The following is a 19,544-nucleotide window of genomic DNA, read 5'->3' as shown; positions in this document are numbered from 1 at the left end:
TATCTTCCTGTCTTGCACATGGCAGCCTTCTCACTGTGTCCTCCTGTAGTCTTTTTGTGTGCATGAAGAGAGAGAGAGAGAGATCTTTGTTGTTGTTTCCTTTTATAAGGACACCAGTTATATTAGAGAAGAGCCTCACACTTGTTTCCTCACAGATATGCAGAAAATAGCACTCTAATGGCAGAAAGCAAAGAGGCACTAAAGAGCCTCTTGATGAAGGTGAAAGAGGAGAGTGAAAGTCTGCCTTAAAACTCACCGGTCCCATCACTTCATGGCAAATAGATGGGGAAAAAATGAAAATAGTGGCAGATTTTCTTTTTATTGGGCTCCAAAATCACTGCAGTAGTGACTGCAGCCATGAAATTAAAAGATGCTTGCTCCCTGGAAGAAAAGCTATGATAAATCTAGATAGCGTATTAAAAAGCAGAGACATCGCTTTGTTGACAAAGGTCTGCATAGTCAAAGCTATGGTTTTTCCAGTAGTGATGTACAGATGTCAGAGGTGGACCGTAAAGAATGCTGAGCAGTGAAGAATTGATTCTTTCCAACTGTGGTGCTGGAGAAGACTCTGAGAGTCCCTGGGACAGCAAGATCAAACCAGTTAATCCTAAAGGAAATCAACCCTGAATATTCATTGGAAGGACTGATGCTGAAGTTCCAATACTTTGGCCATCTGATGCAAAGAGCCAATTCATTGGAAAAAACCCTGATGCTGGGAAAGATTGAGAGCAGGAAGAGAAAGGGATGACATAGAATGAAATAGTTGGATGGTATCACTGACTCAATGGACATGAATTTGAGCAAACTCCAGGAGACTGTGAAGGACAGGGAGGCCTGGTATGCTGCAGGCAGTAGGGTTGCAAAGAATCAGATGTGACTTAGCAACTGAAAAACAATCCTAATTACTTCCCTGAAAAGCTTATCTTCAAATTAGCCCCACACTGGTTGGGGCTTCAACATATGAATTTTGGAGAGACACATTTTAGCATAAAACAAGAGAAGTGGAAAAATCACTTTGCAAAGGACCCGTAGGTTGGGAGGTATCAATTTTGGACTTAGTTCACTATCTTTCTCTGCCACTGAATTAATGATTTTCATGCTTCACAATTTCCCCTTCTCAGCCTAGCTGGTGTTGAGATCTCCTCACTCAGCACTCTAAGTATGCAGCTCTAAGTATGGGTTGTTTATGTCTCATGACCACATCCTGTCTTGGTTATAAGCTTTTGGTTTAGGCTGTAACTTGAAGGCAATCACAATTTTTTTCATATCTTTAAGTTTTCATTTTTGTGTTCTCTTCTAGCTCCCTATACCATTGCATGGGGGTAGAACTAGAAGACCAGACACTGGGAACCAGAAGGCCTAGGTTACTGTCCCATTCTGCCTCCTCTTGATTGTGTTTGTGAGCAAGTAATTTGATTTCTCTGAGCCTCAGTTTGAAAGAAGAATAGCAATGCCTTTTTAGGTTTGTCATGAGAGAGAATATGATATTTAGCAGTAAGCATTTTTTGAAATCCAAAGAACTTCACAGATATTATTACTTATATTACTCTGGTTGGGCTGCCATAACAAAATACGTAGACTGAGTGGCTTAAGGAACAGAAATTTATTTTCTCTCAGTTCTGGAGGCTGGAATTCCAAGATCAGGGTGCCAGCATGGTCAGTTTCTGATGAGACACTCCCCCTTTGGTTCTGGGTGCCTTCTTTCCATTGTGTGCTCACATGATCTCTTCTTCGTGCCTGTGAATGGGAGAGAGAAAAAGAGAACTCTGAAGTCCCTCTTATAAGGAAACTAAGCCTATTGGATCAGGGCCCCACCCTCACGACCTCATTTAATCTTAGTTTCTTCCATAAAGACCCTGTTTCTAAATTCTGTCACACTGCAGAATAGGGCTACAACAGATAAATTTTGGGGGGACAAGCATTCATTCATAACATTATTTGAATTTTGGGGCATCTCAGGTGGCACTTAGAAGTAAAGAACCCACCTGCCAATGCAGGAGACATAAGAGATGTGAGTTCGATCTCTGGGTCAGGAAGATCCCCTGGAGGAGGAAATGGCAACCCACTCCAGTATCCTTGCCTGGGAAATCCCATGGACAGAGGAGCCTGGTGGGCTACAGTCCAAAGGGTTGCAAAGAGTCAGCCATGACTGAAGCGACTTAGCATGCACGCACTGTTGTTCTTTCTGGGAGAACACAAACATTCAGCCCTCAACATTATTATTGTTAATTCTGAAACACACAATTGATTGTTTTTGGTTTTTTTAAATGTTTATTTATTTGGGTGCTCCAGGTTTTAATTGCAGCATGTGAAATCTAGTTCCCTGATCAGGGATCAAACCTGGACACCTTGCTCTAGGAGAACAAAGGCTACTGGGCCACTGAGGAAGTCACGCATTTGATCTTCACTGGTCTGTCTTGGTTCTTTGTTGATTCTGCTCTATACCAACTCTTCTGGTGTGCCTTCCATAGTGCCTGGCACATCATAAAAATCAATAGATAATAGCATTTATTATTGTTTTTCCAGTCCCTATGGACAGATGTTTGGGAAGGGGAAAGTGAAGCCAAGTGTTCTGAGATTTCCAGTTCTAAACAGAAGGAATGTCTTTTTCTAGGTTCCCAACTTCACCAAGTTAGAAAGCTGTCTTCAAGTGTTCAGGAAGACCCCTGAATTAACAAAGGTGACTCAGATTGCAGAGAGAATAACTAGGGTTTAAAATCTCAAGAATGGCTTCTGAGTGAAAAAAAAATTGAAAAAAAAAAAATCACAGTGTGTTTAATAATCTCTGTAGCCAGTCACAGGGCAGGAGCTGAAATGCACTGCCTCTTGCCTCCCTGTAGGGCAGTTCTTGCTGTCCCAAGCTTCCAGCATCTTTATTGTGCAGAAGGTCCTTGTGTTCTACCCTCTTCAGCTTCCCCCTTATCAGCTCTCCTTATACACCATTTTAGATTTAATGCGGATAATCATGTCCCATCCTTATGAGACCCTGAGATAATAATAATAAGACTGGTTCTTATTAAAGAAAAAGTCAATTATTAAATCATACCAGACATAGAAATCCATTGTCATTTTTAAAGTAATAATTCCATAGGGGACCACTAAAGAAGCCTCTGTAGTCTTTCCAAACTATGCTTTGTGCATTTCTACCAAAATCACTGCAGGTGGTGATTGAGCCATGGAATTAAAAGACGCTTACTCCTTGGAAGGAAAGTTATGACCAACCTAGATAGCATATTCAAAAGCAGAGATATTACTTTGCCGACAAAGGTGCGTCTAGTTAAGGCTATAGTTTTTCCAGTGGTCATGTATGGATGTGAGAGTTGGACTGTGAAGAAAGCTGAGCACCGAAGAATTGATACTTTGGAACTGTGGTGTTGGAGAAGACTCTTGAGAGTCCCTTGAACTGCAAGGAGATCCAACCAGTCCATCCTAAAGGAGACCAGTCCTGGGCATTCTTTGGAAGGACTGATGCTAAAGCTGAAACTCCAGTACTTTGGCCACCTCATGCTAAGAGTTGACTCATTGGAAAAGACTCTGATGCTGGGAGGGATTGGGGGCAGGAGGAGAAGGGGACGACAGAGGATGAGATGGCTGGATGGCATCACTGACTTGATGGACGTGAGTCTGAGTGAACTCCGGGAGTTGGTGATGGACAGGGAGGCCTGGTGTGCTGCGATTCATGGGGTCACAAACAGTTGGACACGACTGAGTGACTGAACTGAACTGAACTGACCCTGAAGGATCTAGGAACCAATGACTGAACCTGTAAGTGTGATCTTTGACTAACTGTATCTATTAACACATGCTGTTGACGTGTTAATGCTGTATCATCTTAGCATTGAACATTTCTTCAAAGACTTCTGGAGTGAAGAAGGAACCTTACTGATCAACAGGCCAGCATTTCTTAAAAGTATAATCCAAAGATGGCTGCAAGATCATCTTTGAAATTCTTATTAAAGTTGCACCTGGGAATCCATCTCAAGATCTATTCATTCAGCAGCCATCTCAATATGAATTTTTTAACAGGCCTATCATATACATCATTTATACACATACATCTAAACACTGATGTAGTCCAAGCCTTTACTTCTTTAAAAAAATTTTAATTGAAGTATAGTTGATTTATCAAGTTGTGTTAGTTTCAGATGTACAGTACAATGATTCAGTTATACATGTTTATATCTATTCTTTTTCAGATTCTTTTCCCTTATAGGTTATTACAAAATATTAAGTAGAGTTCCCTGTGCTATACAGTAGATTCTTGTTGTTTACATGTGTGTGTGTGTGTGTGTGTGAGTTCCAAACTTCTAACTCCCCTCACCCCTTTATCCTTTGGTAACCATAAGTTTGTTTTCTGTGTCTGTGGGCCTGTTTTACCAAAAGTTTTACTTGAGTTTTAGGTTTGAAGGATTTGTTAACAAAATAAACCACTCTTTATTCACAAATAAGCAATTTCAGTTTTTTATAGATTATTTGACTTAATCTCAATATACAGTCATTAAAAGGAAAGAAATAGAAACAACAGAGAGAAGTAACAGCATCAGTCAGTTCAGTCAGTTCAGTCGCTCAGTTGTGTCCGACTCTTTGCGACCCCATGAATTGCAGCACGCCAGGCTTCCCTGTCCATCACCAACTCCCGGAGATCACTCAAACTCATGTCCATTGAGTTGGTGATGCCATCCAACCATCTCATCCTCTGTCGTCCCCTTCTCCTCCTGCCCCTAATCCCTCCCAGCATCGGAGTCTTTTCCAATGAGTCAACTCTTCACATGAGGTGGCCAAAGTACTGGAGTTTCAGCTTTAGCATCAGTCCTTCCAAAGAACACCCAGGACTGATCTCCTTTACAATGGACTGGTTGGATCTCCTTGCAGTCCAAGGGACTCTCAAGAGTCTTCTCCAACACCACAGTTCCAAAGCATCAATTCTTCAGCACTCAGCTGTCTTCACAGTCCAACTCTCACATCCATACATGACCACTGGAAAAACCATAGCGTTGACTAGATGGACCTTTCTTGGCAAAGTAATGTCTCTGCTTTTTAATATGCTACCTAGGTTGGTCATAACTTCCCTTCCAAGAAGTAAGTGTCTTTTAATTTCATGGCTGCAATGACCATCTGCAGTGATTTTGCAGCCCCCCAAAATAAAGTCTGACACTGTTTCCACTGTTTCCCCATCTATTTCCCATGAAGTGATGGGACCAGATGCCATGATCTTCATTTTCTGAATGTTGAGCTTTAAGCCAACTTTTTCACTCTCCTCTTTCACTTTCATCAAGAGGCTTTTGAGTTCCTCTTCACTTTCTGCCATAAGGGTGGTATCATCTGCATATCTGAGATTATTGATATTTCTCCCGTCAATCTTGATTCCAGCTTGTGCTTCTTCCAGCCCAGCGTTTCTCATGATGTACCCTGCATAGAAGTTAAATAAGCAGGGTGACAATATACAGCCTTGACGTACTCCTTTTCCTATTTGGAACCAGTCTGTTGTTCCATGTCCAGTTCTAACTGTTGCTTCCTGACCTGCATATAGGACAGCATATACATCACCAAATTGGGCCGACCACCAGAATTGAACAGTGCTGGGAAGTCCCCCGTTAACAGCAATCTGGAATCCCAAGTGAGAAAGTGTCCTGGGAGGTGCATCCACTCCACGGGTGAGAATTTGAATTGCAGTTTGGGGGGCTCCCCCTTATAATCTCAGGCCAGAAACTGATATCATTAGTTTGCATGCAAAAATGCAGCTCTGGTTTTACATTTGCAGTGCTGCTTGTTTCACCTTGTAAGTCACAACATTTCTTAGGCCCTGGGCTAAGGCCCTAAGGGGAGAGGGGTCCTGGCCAGACCCTCAGGGGTTTAAGAAATTATAGGGCCCGCTCTCTTTCTTATCTAAAGTGCTGCCTGATCTGCTGTGCTTACAGGCAGTCACAGAATCCTGGCAGTGCCCAGGCAGGTCAGAAGCAGGTCAGAGGCCAGCTCTCCTGCTTATGAATTCTGAATAAGATTTCCTCAATTTTAATTTAACAGGGTCTATTTCTGTTTTGTAAATAAGTTCATTTGCTTCACTGTTTTTTAGATTCCACACGTAAGCGATATCATATGTTATTTTTCTTTCTCTGTTTGGTCAAACCCTTACTTCTGAAGACATAGTCCTTAGGCTGGTGGTATCAGTATCACTGAGTAGCTTGTTAGAGATCCAGAATCTCAGGCCTTATCCCAGACCTAGTGAATCAGAACAAGATCCCCACTTGAGCCATATGAACATTCAAATTTAAGAAGATTGCTCAAACTCACTTATATACAAGGCAGCTGGGATCCAAGAACCCAGTTGACTTGCCCAAGGTCACATGGGTAAACCATGGGATGATATGGGTAACTGGATAGGAACCTATGGCACCCCTATCTTCTAGCCTAAAATCTTAGGTAAAAGCCCCTGAACATAGCACTAAACTTCCTGTTATTCATTGTTAATGAGGTTTCATAGGCCTGTTGAAAAGGTAAGATGAAAAGCATGTAAAGAGCACCTGAAAAATTCTCAGTAAACAGCTCTGATGATCATTACTCTAACTTGGATTTCCTGATTCTGTGCTGCCTCCTGGGCATCCCATGTTGCTTGCAAGAAATGGGAAAAGAAGTGCTTTGGATAAATTTGGTCTTTTTGAGACTATTCTATCTAATTTACATTCTGGGGTTTGAAAGAATGAGGACAAGGGTGGGGGCCCTCAAAAAGAAAGTAAACGCAACATCATGCAGCTTCTTCTCAGACCCTGCTTCCCAGCTCCTCCTAGCTTGGCCCTTCCTTCGTGTCCAGCAGAGACAACCACCCCCTGGAGAAATGATCAGGTGAGTGAGGTGTTTGTTTGCACATTTCCACTGCCTTCAGGGGCTTCTCCCTTTCTTCACCCTCCTCTGACCCCCAGCATTCCCACACAGACTCCCTACAGCCTTCCTAAAGGGGGCTCCTCCTCTTCCCATCTCCTAAAAGCTCAATAAACTTAGGATCTTACCCTGACACATCAAAAGTCACCTTCTCTGTGCCTCATTCCAGAGGATGGGCCAGGCAAGGTGATAAGCAAATGTAACACTTGCTTCATGCTAATGTTAAGTTGCTTCAGTTGTGTCCGACTCTTTGCAACCCTATGGAATGTGATCTACCGGGCTTCTTTTTGTTGATGGGATTCTCCAGGCAAGAATACTGGAGTGGGTTGCCATGCCCTCCTCCAGGGGATCTTCTGGACCCAGGGATCTAACCCGAATCTCTTATGTCTCCTGCATTGGCAAGGCAGGTTCTTTACCACTAGCGCCACCTGGGAAGATTCACTTCCTTTCAAATAATATTTGCATTTTAATAAGCTCTTTTCTTGTCTTAAACACTAAACAGTGAGCAATATATTATCAAGTTGTTAGGGCATTTATATGATGGTATAGGCTCATCTTATATTCTCTACAGAGTCCTAGAATCAGTCATTTCTTCAAGAGCCCTGAGTCCTTTTATTGGGGAGCAGCATTTAGAAATGAATATCTGGGCACCATGCGTGTTTGTTGCTGCTGAGGCATGGGGCATCTCCAGCGTCGCTATGCTAAAGTTTTAATGCATAAGTTATATCCGTATATATGATACCCAATGGCTCTGAGAGTGTCCCATCTCTTGCTCACTGTACATCTCCTGCTTGACCAGCTTCACCTACACTTTGTTTCCCTAACTGACCTTTTCTCTTAGTCGTAGAGCCCAATCACTGAATGCTAACATACTTGCCCTCAGCCCCAGCTGGTGATTGTTCTAAACTTTAGATCAGAACCATCTCTACTAGGATAGTTTATCAAAGGGCCATCTCCTTCTGTTGGTTTCCCTAACGTCAATTCTCTGTATAGATGGTGACCTCCCTCTCCCCCTTCCCAGCCCCTCTCCTCTCCCCGCCGGTGAAGACTGCTGCCTAGTCCTGCCTATTGTCTGCCACACACGGTGGACTGTCACTTCAAGACCTTGCTTCCAAAGTCTAAGCTCCTCCCTATCCATTAAACCACTGAAGTCTCTGTAACTGATTCTGGACTCTTTTTTCAGTCTTGAGGCTGAGCAAATAAGGGCTTGCAGGCCTGTGGAGTACATCCTAAGACGTAGATGTGAAATAACCCACTCAGTGCCTCTTTAAACCTATATCCTGGACGTTTACTCTGATTTACTCATGAGAAAAGGTCTTCATGTGTTCTAGAATACATATCTTTGTAACACTGAATGCTTCTGACTCTTATTCATGGGAAAATACACTCTGTACTACCCTACAGCAAGACAACTAGCTCAATAGCAATTTTATCTGACACCTATTAATATATCAAAATATATATTCACATAATACATTCTGTACTCAGATCAAAATCTGGCAATAAGTCTGTAAAGTTGCCAACCACTGTGTAGCAACAGTGGTTTGTCTGTGAATGCCATCCCCCTTTCTTGCTAGCAGAATCAGAATTTCATTCAGGCATCTATCCATCTATGTCTCTGATACCTATCTTAGAAGTAAATCCTCTTTAATCTTGGTCAGCAATAATTTTATTATCTTTGCCAGTGCTTGGTTTAGAGGTAGAAATTATCTGTAGGGAAGTCAATTGGCAGGAAGCTTCTGAAAAAGGTTGTCTTGATGATAAAAAGTGGTTTGTACTGAAAGAGGGGATCACTTCTATTTGTTGCCCAGAACTACAGCAATCACCTTGTGACTATGGGAGGAACTAAGTTACACGCTGGGGATGGAAGAGACAAAAGAAAGACTCTGAGTCTTTGATGATGTCACTGAGCTGCTGAATTAACCAACTCAGGAGATGCCCTACCTAGGAACACCAAGTTATATGAGGTAATAAATAGCCCATATTGTCTTGGGAATTTTGAATCATTATTTCTTTTACTTGCAGCCAAAAGCATCATCATGAATACATCCTACTTTAGAATATTTTAAAGCAATTAACTTTGGGGAGAATCCAAAGCCTTTTTTAGAATTCACCCATTTGCTCACTCATTCATTTTAAATAAATATTTACTGAGAAGTGGCAGCAAAAAAGAGATTGATCAATAATCACATACACATAAAATGAAAAACTGTGATAATCAGTAAGAAAGGAAAGCATAAGAAACTATGTGAGGGAAAACTGGAAGGGTATAATTTAGACTGAAAAGGAGTGATGTTAAGACTTCACTTAGCAAGTGACGTGTGTGAACAGAGGTCTGAAAGCAGGTATAGAAGGAGGAAGGTATAGGGATGGGGCACAGTGTATGAAAAGCACTAGCATGATGCCCTGGAGGAAACTGAAGATCTATAGGATGAGGCTGAGAGGTTGGGGGAGGGCGTGGTACATCGCAGACTGAAGAGGTCTGCAGGCTCCAGATGACACAGGATGGGTCCTGGAGACCATAACAATTTCTCTCTTTCTTCTAAAAGAAAGAAAGAAATAAAGTTATGTGCTCTAAGCTGTGCTTCCCTAGTAGCTCAGATGGTAAAGAATATGCCGAGCCTGCAATGCAGGAAACTAAGGTTCAATCCCTGGGTCAGGAAGATCCCTCAGAGAAAGAAATGGCAAACCACTCTATTGTTCTTGCCTGGAAAATTCCATGGACAGAAGAGCCTGGCAAGCTACAGTCCATGGGGTCGCAAAAAGTTGGATATAACTGAGCAACTAAACACACACACACACACACAAACACACACACAGTTGTGCAAGATGATACCTTGGTAGGACTAGGTGAAGGGTTACAGGCCATTTCCCTCTAGTGCTTTTGTTATGGCATATCAGTCTGCAACATACAACCTGCCCAAGCCTGCAGGGCCATGGCTTTCCCATGACCTCTCCTTTTAAAAAAATTTTGGCTGCACCACACAGCTTGTGGGTGGGATCTTAGTTCCCTGATAAGGGATCAAACCTGCATTCCCTGATTGGAAGTGTGGAGTCTTAACCACTGGACTGCCAGAGAAGTCCCCAACCTCACCTTTTTCCTCCCACCTCTCTATGTACCATCTCTCCAAATATTCATCTTGAATCAGGATCACAAGAATCATGAGAAGTGCGCTGACAAAAGCAGAACACCCATGGAGAGCAGAGCAAAAGGGAAGAAATGAAAGAAGCAAAAGCAAAATATTTCAGTGGATGAATGGGAGTGAAAGGGTGGAACCCTCTAAGTCAACAGGCTGCCCCCATCAGCACTGCATTTTAAAAGATCATTCTGGCCCTGGTTTGAGTCTGCTGGTAAAGGGTGGCATGAGCATAGGTCAGGAGGCCCCTGGGAAGAAATTGCAGAAGCTCTGATGGCTCAGACCATGGTGATGGAGGAAGAACACAGGTGCAGATATAGTCCAGGAAGAGTAGTGATAGGATGGAGAAAGGGTGGGCGGAGGGTAGTGTCTCGTCAAAGCCGTGGATCCCATTTTCAGGAAAATGAACCTTCACAACCTTTTATATAAATACAGTGACTCCTATTGTGGACTCCTGAAATTCACTCATTCCTGAGCTTAAAAGTCCTGCCTCAAGGGGCAGAATTGCAGACTTTTGGGAAAAAAAGTACTTCCTTCATCCCCACTTCTGATAGCAACTGAGCAACAGCGGGGCTGATGTTATTCTTTGTGAGGGCTGCCCCGAGTGGTTCAGTTTGCCTGACCTGAGTAAAGCCATTGGCTTTAATAGCCCAATACCTGTAAGACCAGGGTGCCACCTGCGAGGAGCCCGGTCAAGAGGACAGCACAGGAAGGGCTTTCATAACTTTTTTTTCCTCCCAAAAATGCAATGAGTAAAGAAGAAATGCAGTTTCAAAATGGGAAAAGCCAGTGGATATCTAGGGGAATTCTGGGCAGAGGTGAGAGGAGGCAGGCCCCCGAAAACAGAATATCCAGGACAGATCCCGAGAAGTGGGAGGGCGTACAAGAGGGAGCAAGGTCACATCAGGTCCCGTGACTCCCAGCCCTGCTTGTGTGGAGCCAGGCAGCTCGCAGTGGCCCTTGTCCTGGTGGCCTATGCTAAGGAGCGCAGTGCCTGCCCCTCATCATGTAGGGCTGGTCCATCAAACCTGCCTTCTGTTTGCAGCCTGTGTTATGACGACATATTCCAAGTTGGTCCCCAAGGATGTAGGGACTCCTCCACAGGCCTGTGGGGCAGGTAAGCAGACTCAGACTGGGCTAGAGCTGCAGGGACTGGAACAATTGGGAGTGACCATTTAGGAGATCCTGCCCAAGGAAGGTAGCTAGCCATCTTAACTATCAGGTAAGATTGGGTTTAATCAGGCCTGGCATAAGCAGAAAGCTGGTCCAGTTTGAAGACCAAGGGTACAGTAATAAGATCTCTGAGTAGCCATAGTAACCAACATCAATGGTTGGTATTTTGAATCCAGGGGGGATATATCCAGGATGAAGCAGCGTTACTGACAAATGGCTGTTGGGTTGAGGAACAGGGTTCAGCTCACTGGAGAAACAAGGAGGCAGTAAGGGGCTGAGCAGGTTTTTAGGGTTCTAGTCCAGCAGGGAATGGATCAGGATCTGGCTGGATCCAGTGAGGGGCCACACACAGTGCTGGCTGTGAGCAGAGCTGGAGGGAGTATGCAGGTTCTGGTTCCCGCTCTGATCTTTTAGGTAACTGTTGGCTCTGGGTCAGACACGAGTGTGGCTCTGGTGATTTGGCAACTGAATATGTTGCCAGGCTTGTCTCTCATTGGCTCATGAGTACAGTTTGAACAACACCTACCGGGTCTCTGGTCTTCATCCTGGGCTTGCCTGAGACAATCAGACTTCGACACTGCCATATGGATTTTTGCTGAGGTGTAACACTAGAACTGCCCATGCCTCCATTCATTAGACTCTCCTCTCCGCAGGATTTCCCTTAGCCTGCCCGGTCCAGAAATTGTTCTCTTGGGGTGCTGGCTATTCACCGCCTTCCTCCAGAATCCTCAGGCAGCTTCCCACCAGACTGGGCACTCCATCTCCACCTCCAGCACAGGGGATCACCCTGGTATCACCCAGCCATTTCTAGTCTGGGTCTTGGAGCCAGATTTCCTGTTCTGAGTTCTGGCTCTGACACTTCCTATGAAGTAAAATCTTGAGTAGATTTCTTCACCACCTGAGCCCTAGTTTCTTTACCCATAGATGAGAAAAATAACCCTAGAGCAAGGGTAGATAAAAGGATTTCATGAGGCCATGCATGTGAAGCACTTGACCTAAAGCCCAGCACACGTAAATACTGTGTGATATTATTACTATAGCGCATGATTGGTTGGTCTGGTTGGTCTTAGAACTGGTGCTGCCCGCTGCCTTTGCCCTGGCTCCTTATTTTGACTTCTGTCCTTTCTTCATCAATCTAGAATGCTGCGATACTCTCAGGCTGAGGTGCCTTAATGTGCCTTAGGGAACTTCTGCCATTGCATTCATGTGAGAGGATATTCACATGTATATTAATATATATGCATGTATTTTTACAATGTTATTTATTTATTTTTGGCTGTGCTGGGTCTTCATTTCTGCATGGACTTTTCTCTATTTGTGGGGAGCAAGGTCTACTCTCTAGTTGCCATGTGAGGGCTTTTCATTGCAGCAGCTTTTCTTATGGAGCAGGGGCTCTAGGCTGCATAAGCTCAGTAGTTATGGAGCATGGGTTCAGTTGCCTCAAGCCATGTGGGATCTTCCCAGACCGGGGACTGAACCCATGTTGCCTGCATGGGCAGGAGGATTCTTTACCACTAGGGCACTAGGGAAGTCCCACATGCATATATTGTAAAGGAAGGATAGGGATCAAATTCCATCAGTTCAGTATGATTCTTCCTTTTTAAAAAATCGTTTCCATCCTGAACGGAGAACAGAGGGACCTCTACCCCTTCTGAAAACATAGTGAAGGTTTCACCTTTTCTTTCAGAAAACTTGTTAAGGGCTGAGTACGTAGGATTGATGAGAAAAGATCATTTGATCCTTCAGCTTGGTTCACAGCAGGACTGGAATTGGTTTAATAATGGTAAGCACACAAGGAGATATTTGTAGGAAGGGCAATGACATGTTATTCCCCACCATCACTAATAATAACAGTATAAAAGTAAGTTAATTATAAGAGGCAAAAGTCAAGGCATCTGGTCCCATCACTTCATGGCAAATAGATGGGGGGAAAATGGAACCAGTGGCAGATTTTATTTTCTTGGGTTCCAAAATCACTGTGGATGGTGACTGTAACCATGAAATTAAAAGACACTTGCTCCTTGGAAGAAAAGCTATGGCAAACCTCGACAGCATATTAAAAACCAGAGACATCACTTTACCGACAAAGGTCTGTATAGTCAAAGCTATGGGTTTTCCAGTAGTCATGTATGAATATGAGAATTAGACCATAAAGAAGGCTGAGTGCCAAAGAATTGATGCTTTCGAACTGTGGTGCCAGAGAAGACTCAGAGAGTCCCTTGGACAGCAAGGAAATCAAACCAATCAATCCTAAAGAAAACCAACCCTGAATATTCTTTGGAAGGACTGATGTGGAAGATGAAGCTCCAATACTTTGGCCACTTGATAGAAAGAGCTGACTCACTGGGAAAGACCCTGTTGCTGGGAAAGATTGAGGGCAGTAGGAGAAGGGGACGACAGAGGATGAGATGGCTGGATGGCATCACTGACTCGATGGACATGAGTTTGGGTAAGCTCCAGGGGTTGGTGATGGAGAGGGAGGCCTGTGTGCTGCAATTCATGGGGTTGCAAAGAGTTGGACACGACTGAGCAACTGAACTGAACTGAGCTGGGAGTTAGTAAAGAACAAAGAAGCCTGATGTGCTGCAGTCTATGGGATCATAAAGTTCAGACTTTGCAGCTGAACAACAAGAACAACAAAAGTCAGTTTAGGTTCAAAGAAGAAAGGACAGAGATAGTTTTAGCAGAATAAGCTTAGAAAATACAAAACTTGGAATTGTCCTTGAAGTCACATTTAAGATATAGAGTGCAGCGATGTTACCATAGGTAAGCACTCAGTGTGGATCTGTTTAGTCTATATGGTCTCACAGGGAAGTAGTAATTATCATGGCATTTTTCCTCATAATGGATCAATTTCCTTCTCCTTCACCTTTTTTTTTTTTTTAAGGATATTTGAAATACAACTTTACTTTGATTCTAAACAAGATTCCACCTCTCAATATTGTAATATGACTATCAGATCAGATCAGATCAGATCAGTCACTCAGTCGTGTCCGACTCTTTGCGACCCCATGAATCGCAGCACACCAGGCCTCCCTGTCCATCACCAACTCCCGGAGTTCACTCAGACTCACGTCCATCGAGTCAATGATGCCACCCAGCCATCTCATCCTCTGTCGTCCCCTTCTCCTCCTGCCCTCAATCCCTCCCAGCATCAGAGTCTTTTCCAATGAGTCAACTCTTCCCATGAGGTGGTCAAAGTACTGGAGTTTCAGCTTTAGTATCATTCCTTCCAAAGAACGCCCAGGACTGATCTCCTTTAGAATGGACTGGTTGGATCTCCTTGCAGTCCAAGGGACTCTCAAGAGTCTTCTCCAACACCACAGTTCAAAAGCATCAATTCTTCGGCACTCAGCCTTCTTCACAGTCCAACTCTCACATCCATACATGACCACAGGAAAAACCATAGCCTTGACTAGACGAAACTTTGTTGGCAAAGTAATGTCTCTGCTTTTGAATATGCTATCTAGGTTGGGCATAACTTTCCTTCCAAGGAGTAAGCGTCTTTTAATTTCATGGCAACTGTGTTCCAAAACACCTAAATATGCAGGTCCAAAAAATGAAGGTATTTTTTTTTTTAAACTGCCATATTCACTCCAAAGCCCATCCATCTCCTTCAGCATCTAAAGATTAAGCACATGTTCTGCTTAGATATATAATAAAGTGGCAAACACACCGCACCACTGACATCACAGGACAGTTGCCTATATAACTAGACTTCTGACACTGGGCCCCAGCTTCACTTTCTCACAGGTCACGAGCTTCATCCAGGAGAGCATTTGTCTGAGCAACCTCTAAATCGTCCTTGTACTGTGCGGCCAAGGCTGGGTCCATGAACACCTCTGGCAGGGCAAGAGCAGGCAGGCATGGCGACAGTCCCCAAGTGAGGATCTCCAGTCAGTTTTCTAGCAATCCAGAGGAAGGGCTTTTCAAAGTTGTAGTTCGTTTTGGCAGAAATGTCATAGTCCTGAAGATTCTTCTTTCGGTGGAAGACAATGGACTTTGCCTTAACCTTTCTGTCCTTAATATCCACTTTGTTGCCACACAACACAATCGGGATGTTCTCACACACTCGTACCAGATCTCTATGCCAGTTAGGCACATTCTTGTAAGTGACTCTCGATGTTACATCTCCCGACCAAGCTGTATCCCATACATTGAACTTAATCGGTCCTCTTGGTATGGAACAAAAGAGGATGGACCTCAACACCCAAGGTAGCTACACACTTCTCAAATTCACCAGTCAGATGACATTTCACGAATGTAGTTTTTCCAGTACCACCATCACCAAGCAATACAAGTTTGAACAAAACTTGGGGTTCTCCTTGGGCAGCCATTGCGAAGCATCTCCACACTCGTCTGACTGAGGCCTCCTTCACTTTTTAAAACTGAAAAGTTTCATTATATTTTAATTGATGTATAGTTGCTGTATAATATTATGTAAGTTACAGGTGTGTGATATAGTGATTCACAGTTGTAAAGGTTATACTCCATCTATGGTGGTGGTGGTTTAGTTGCTAGTCATCCAACTCTTTGCAACTCCACAGGCTATAGCCCTCCAGGCTCCTCTGTCCATGGAATTTCCCAGGCAAGAGTACTGGAGTGGGTTGTCATTTCCTTATTCAGGGGATGTTTTCAACCCGCATCTCCTGCATCTCCTGCATTGGCAGGTGGATTCTTTACCACTGACCCATCTGGGAAACCCCATACTCCACTTATAATTATCGCAAAATATTGGCTATCTTCCCCATGTTGCACAATATATCTTTGTAGCTTTAAAAAAATTAAATTTAACATTTTATTGGAGGATAATTGCTTTACAATGTTGTGTTAGTTTATGCTGTACAACAGTGTGAATCAGCTATATATATACATGTATTCCCTCCCTCTTGAGGCTCCCTTCCACCTCCCCCATCCCACCCCTCTAGGTCACCACAGAGCACTGAGCTGAGCTCCCTGTGCTTCTGACTAGATATCTATTCTACACGTGGTAGTGGATACCTGTCAATGCTACTCTCAGTTTGTCCCACCCTCTCCTTCCCCCGTTATGGCCACAAGTCTGTTCTCTATATCTGCATATCTATTCTTGCTCTGCAAAGAGTTTCAGCAATACCATTTCCCCAGATCCCCATATATATGCATTAATATATGATATTTATCTTTCTCTTTCTGACTTTCTTCACTCTGTATGACTGAAAGATAATATTTAATCCATATGATTGATTACATATTTATTTATTTGGCTGCACTGAGTGAGTCTTAGTTGCACAGCACAGGGATCTTCAGTTGTAACATGCAAAATCTTAGCTGGTGGCACGTGGGCTTTAGTTCCCTGACTGAAGATCAAACCCAGGACCTCTGAGTTGGGAACACAGAGTCTTAGCCACTGGACCACCAGGGAAATCCTACTTGTAGCTTGTTTTATACCTTATAGCTTGTATCTCTTAATGCTCTCCCCCTATATTGTCCCTCCCTTGCTTCTCCCACTGGTAACCACCAGTTTGTTCTCTATGTCCATGAGTTGGCTTCTTTTTTTGTTATCTTCTTCACTTTTCATTGTTTATGTGTCTTTTTACTTCCCCATATTCTCTACTCCCTTTTTCATTTTGCCTTAGTGACTATGTTGTTGTTTTCAGCCATTCAGTTGTGTCCAGCTCTTTGCAATCCCATGGATTGCAGCTTGCCAGGCCTCCCTGTCCTTCACTGTCTCCTTCACTCGTGTCCATTCAGTTAATGTTGCCATCCAACCATCTCATCCTCTGTCACCCGCTTCTCCTCCTGCCTATGATCTTTCCCAGCATCAGGGTCTTTTCCAATGAGTCGGCTCTTTGAATCACGTGACCAAAGTATTGGACTTCAGCTTCAACATCAGTCATTTCAATGAATATTCAGGACTGATTTCCTTTAGGATTGACTGGTTGGATCTCCTTGCTGACTAAGGGACTCTGCGAGTCTTCTCCAGTACCACAGTTCAAAAGCATCAATTTTTCGGCACTCAGTCTTCTTTATGGTCCAACTCTCACATCCATACATGACTACTGGAAAAATCATAGCTTTGACTACATGGACCTTTGTTGGCAAAATGATGTCTTTGCTTTCTGATACACTGTCTAAGTTCATCATGGACTTCCCTGGTGACTCAGATGGTAAAGCGTCTGCCTCCAGTGTGGAAGATCTGGGTTCGATCCTCGGGTCAGGAAGATCCTCTGGAGAAGGAATGGCCAGTTCTTATGGCGACCCCCAGACAAGCAAGTATTTTAATTAACGAGTGGGTTTCCCTATGGGACCACTGCATGGTATGAGGACTAGGCCTCCACCACGTCCGTAAATTTCTCAGGCACCTGAGAAAACCAAAACTGGCCAGGAGGAGTCTTGTCCCTTTCCTTCAGAGCAGAGCTCTCAACTATTTTCCTCACTTTTATCCTCACAAATTCTATAATGGCAGTCAAATTGAGGAAAATTGTTAGATCAGACTCTTACTTAACCAGTTAGCCAAGACCATTCAGTCTCCTACAATAGAGTAACCTCGGCATCTTTCAGCCGAGCCCCAGGTATTTCTTGATTTTTTTCCACTCAAGCCCCCCTCCCCAGGACCTTTCCACTGGGTGGGCAATTCCCCTGCCATCTGTCAGCCAGCCTCCTACCCAGTATCTTTTGACTGGGTGAGAATTTCTTGGTATCTTTCAACCAAGCCCCACTCATTGTCCAGACCAAGAGTGGGTGTGCCCCAGATGTTTCACCTGGGCAACCCCCTGCCAGTATCTTTTCTACTGGGAGGAGGCAGGTAACCTGCTCCACCACCAAATAAAACTCAGAATCTCAACCAATATGGGAGATTCGAGAACCAGGAGAGTCTTACCCAAATTCATCTGCACTCCCCAAGGAGGTGGATGGGTACAAGTGGCCACTGCTGGTACCAAAGCTCCAGTTCCTCGCAGAGTCCAGTGGAAGGAAGGAAGTCCACTCTGGGTCCCTTCACAGTTGCCATAACTTAACTCGCAGCTCTCAAGTTGTACATCTTTTTTTAGTCGACAGTTATGGCAACCATGAATCAAGAAATACCTGGGGCTTGGCTGAAAGATGCCGAGGTCACTCTGTTGTAGGAGACTGAATGGTCTTGGCTAACTGGTTAAGTAACAGTCTGATCTGACAATTTTCCTCAATTTAACTGCCATTGTAGAATTTGTCAGGATAAAAGTGAGGAAAATAGTTGAGAGCTCTGCTCTGAAGGAAAGGGACAAGACTCCTCCTGGCCAGTTTTGGTTTTCTCAGGTGCCTGAGAAATTTACGGGCATGGTGGAGGCCTAGTCCTCATACCATGCAGTGGTCCCATAGGGAAACCCACTCATTAATTAAAATACTTGCTCGTCTGGGGGTTGCCATAAGAACTGCCCATTCAGCAACCTGAGCAGCCATGGTGGGATCGCTGGAGGCAGAATCTGAGACACGTAAGAGGAGCTGAAATGACTTTGGGGAGGCTCCAGGAGGAGTTAAGCTCACAAGCAGCACATGGGCCCACTACACAAGTTCATGAGTGATTTTTATACCTGACAAATTCAGCTTAAAATGGGAAACAGAAGGGGTGTCAGAAAGCCAGCCTCTGACTAACTCTCTAGCCAGATTCATGTACAATACGTACGGAGCTCATACTTGGAAGTACCTAGTTAATTGGAGAAATTATACTAAAAGAGATCTCAACCTAAAATGGTCAAATTGGGGTTGTTTTGATATTCTAAATTGATATTTTTGCACACACGATTAGAAAAGCCCGGCCGTGATTTGACTGGTATCTAGAAGCTTCTAAAACAGGAAATGATAGAGTAAATTCTTCACAGAAAATCAACATGAAATTTCTTGAAACTATATCAAAACTAAAAAAAGGCTGCTAGAACTGACTTTGCCAGATACAGGTCTAGTCGAACTGGGAAGTCACGTTTGGCATTTATTTGGCTTTTGATTTCTGGGCATCTCTTTGCCTTTTGTTTCATTTGGAGTGTGACTCCTGGCTGATGAAGTTCTGGTTTGGTTTGCTTTTGTTGGTTTGGTTTGAGTACACAGATATCTGGAACAAACTGCTCGAGCTAATATGGGAATTGCTCACTGTAAGGTTCCACACTCCTTAAGGTTCCACACTGCAAGGTTCCATCTGGGAACCCCTTGGGAAAAAACTAAAAAAAAATGTTGATGGGTCAGTCTATAGCTGTGATCCAATGACAAGAAAAATGGCCCAAAAAATCTTAGATCTTTATTGACATAGGATAGGAAAATGGACTGAAGTTCCCTTATGTCCAGGACTTCCTCCTATAATCAACAGCCGGGGACTGATCAAACTAAGACCCCTACTTCCCCAGAGGGATA

At 43.7% G+C, this 19,544-nt stretch overlaps 1 pseudogene; it reads right to left on the bottom strand.

The window, feature by feature from the left end:
* Positions 1 to 14,933: 14,933 nt before the first annotated feature.
* Positions 14,934 to 15,523, bottom strand: LOC106700819 (GTP-binding nuclear protein Ran-like; annotated as a pseudogene).
* Positions 15,524 to 19,544: the final 4,021 nt, after the last annotated feature.

Source organism: Bos mutus, chromosome 2 (assembly GCF_027580195.1).
Source record: "Bos mutus isolate GX-2022 chromosome 2, NWIPB_WYAK_1.1, whole genome shotgun sequence".
NCBI lineage: Eukaryota > Metazoa > Chordata > Mammalia > Artiodactyla > Bovidae > Bos > Bos mutus.
This window is presented reverse-complemented; position numbering and strand designations above follow the sequence as displayed.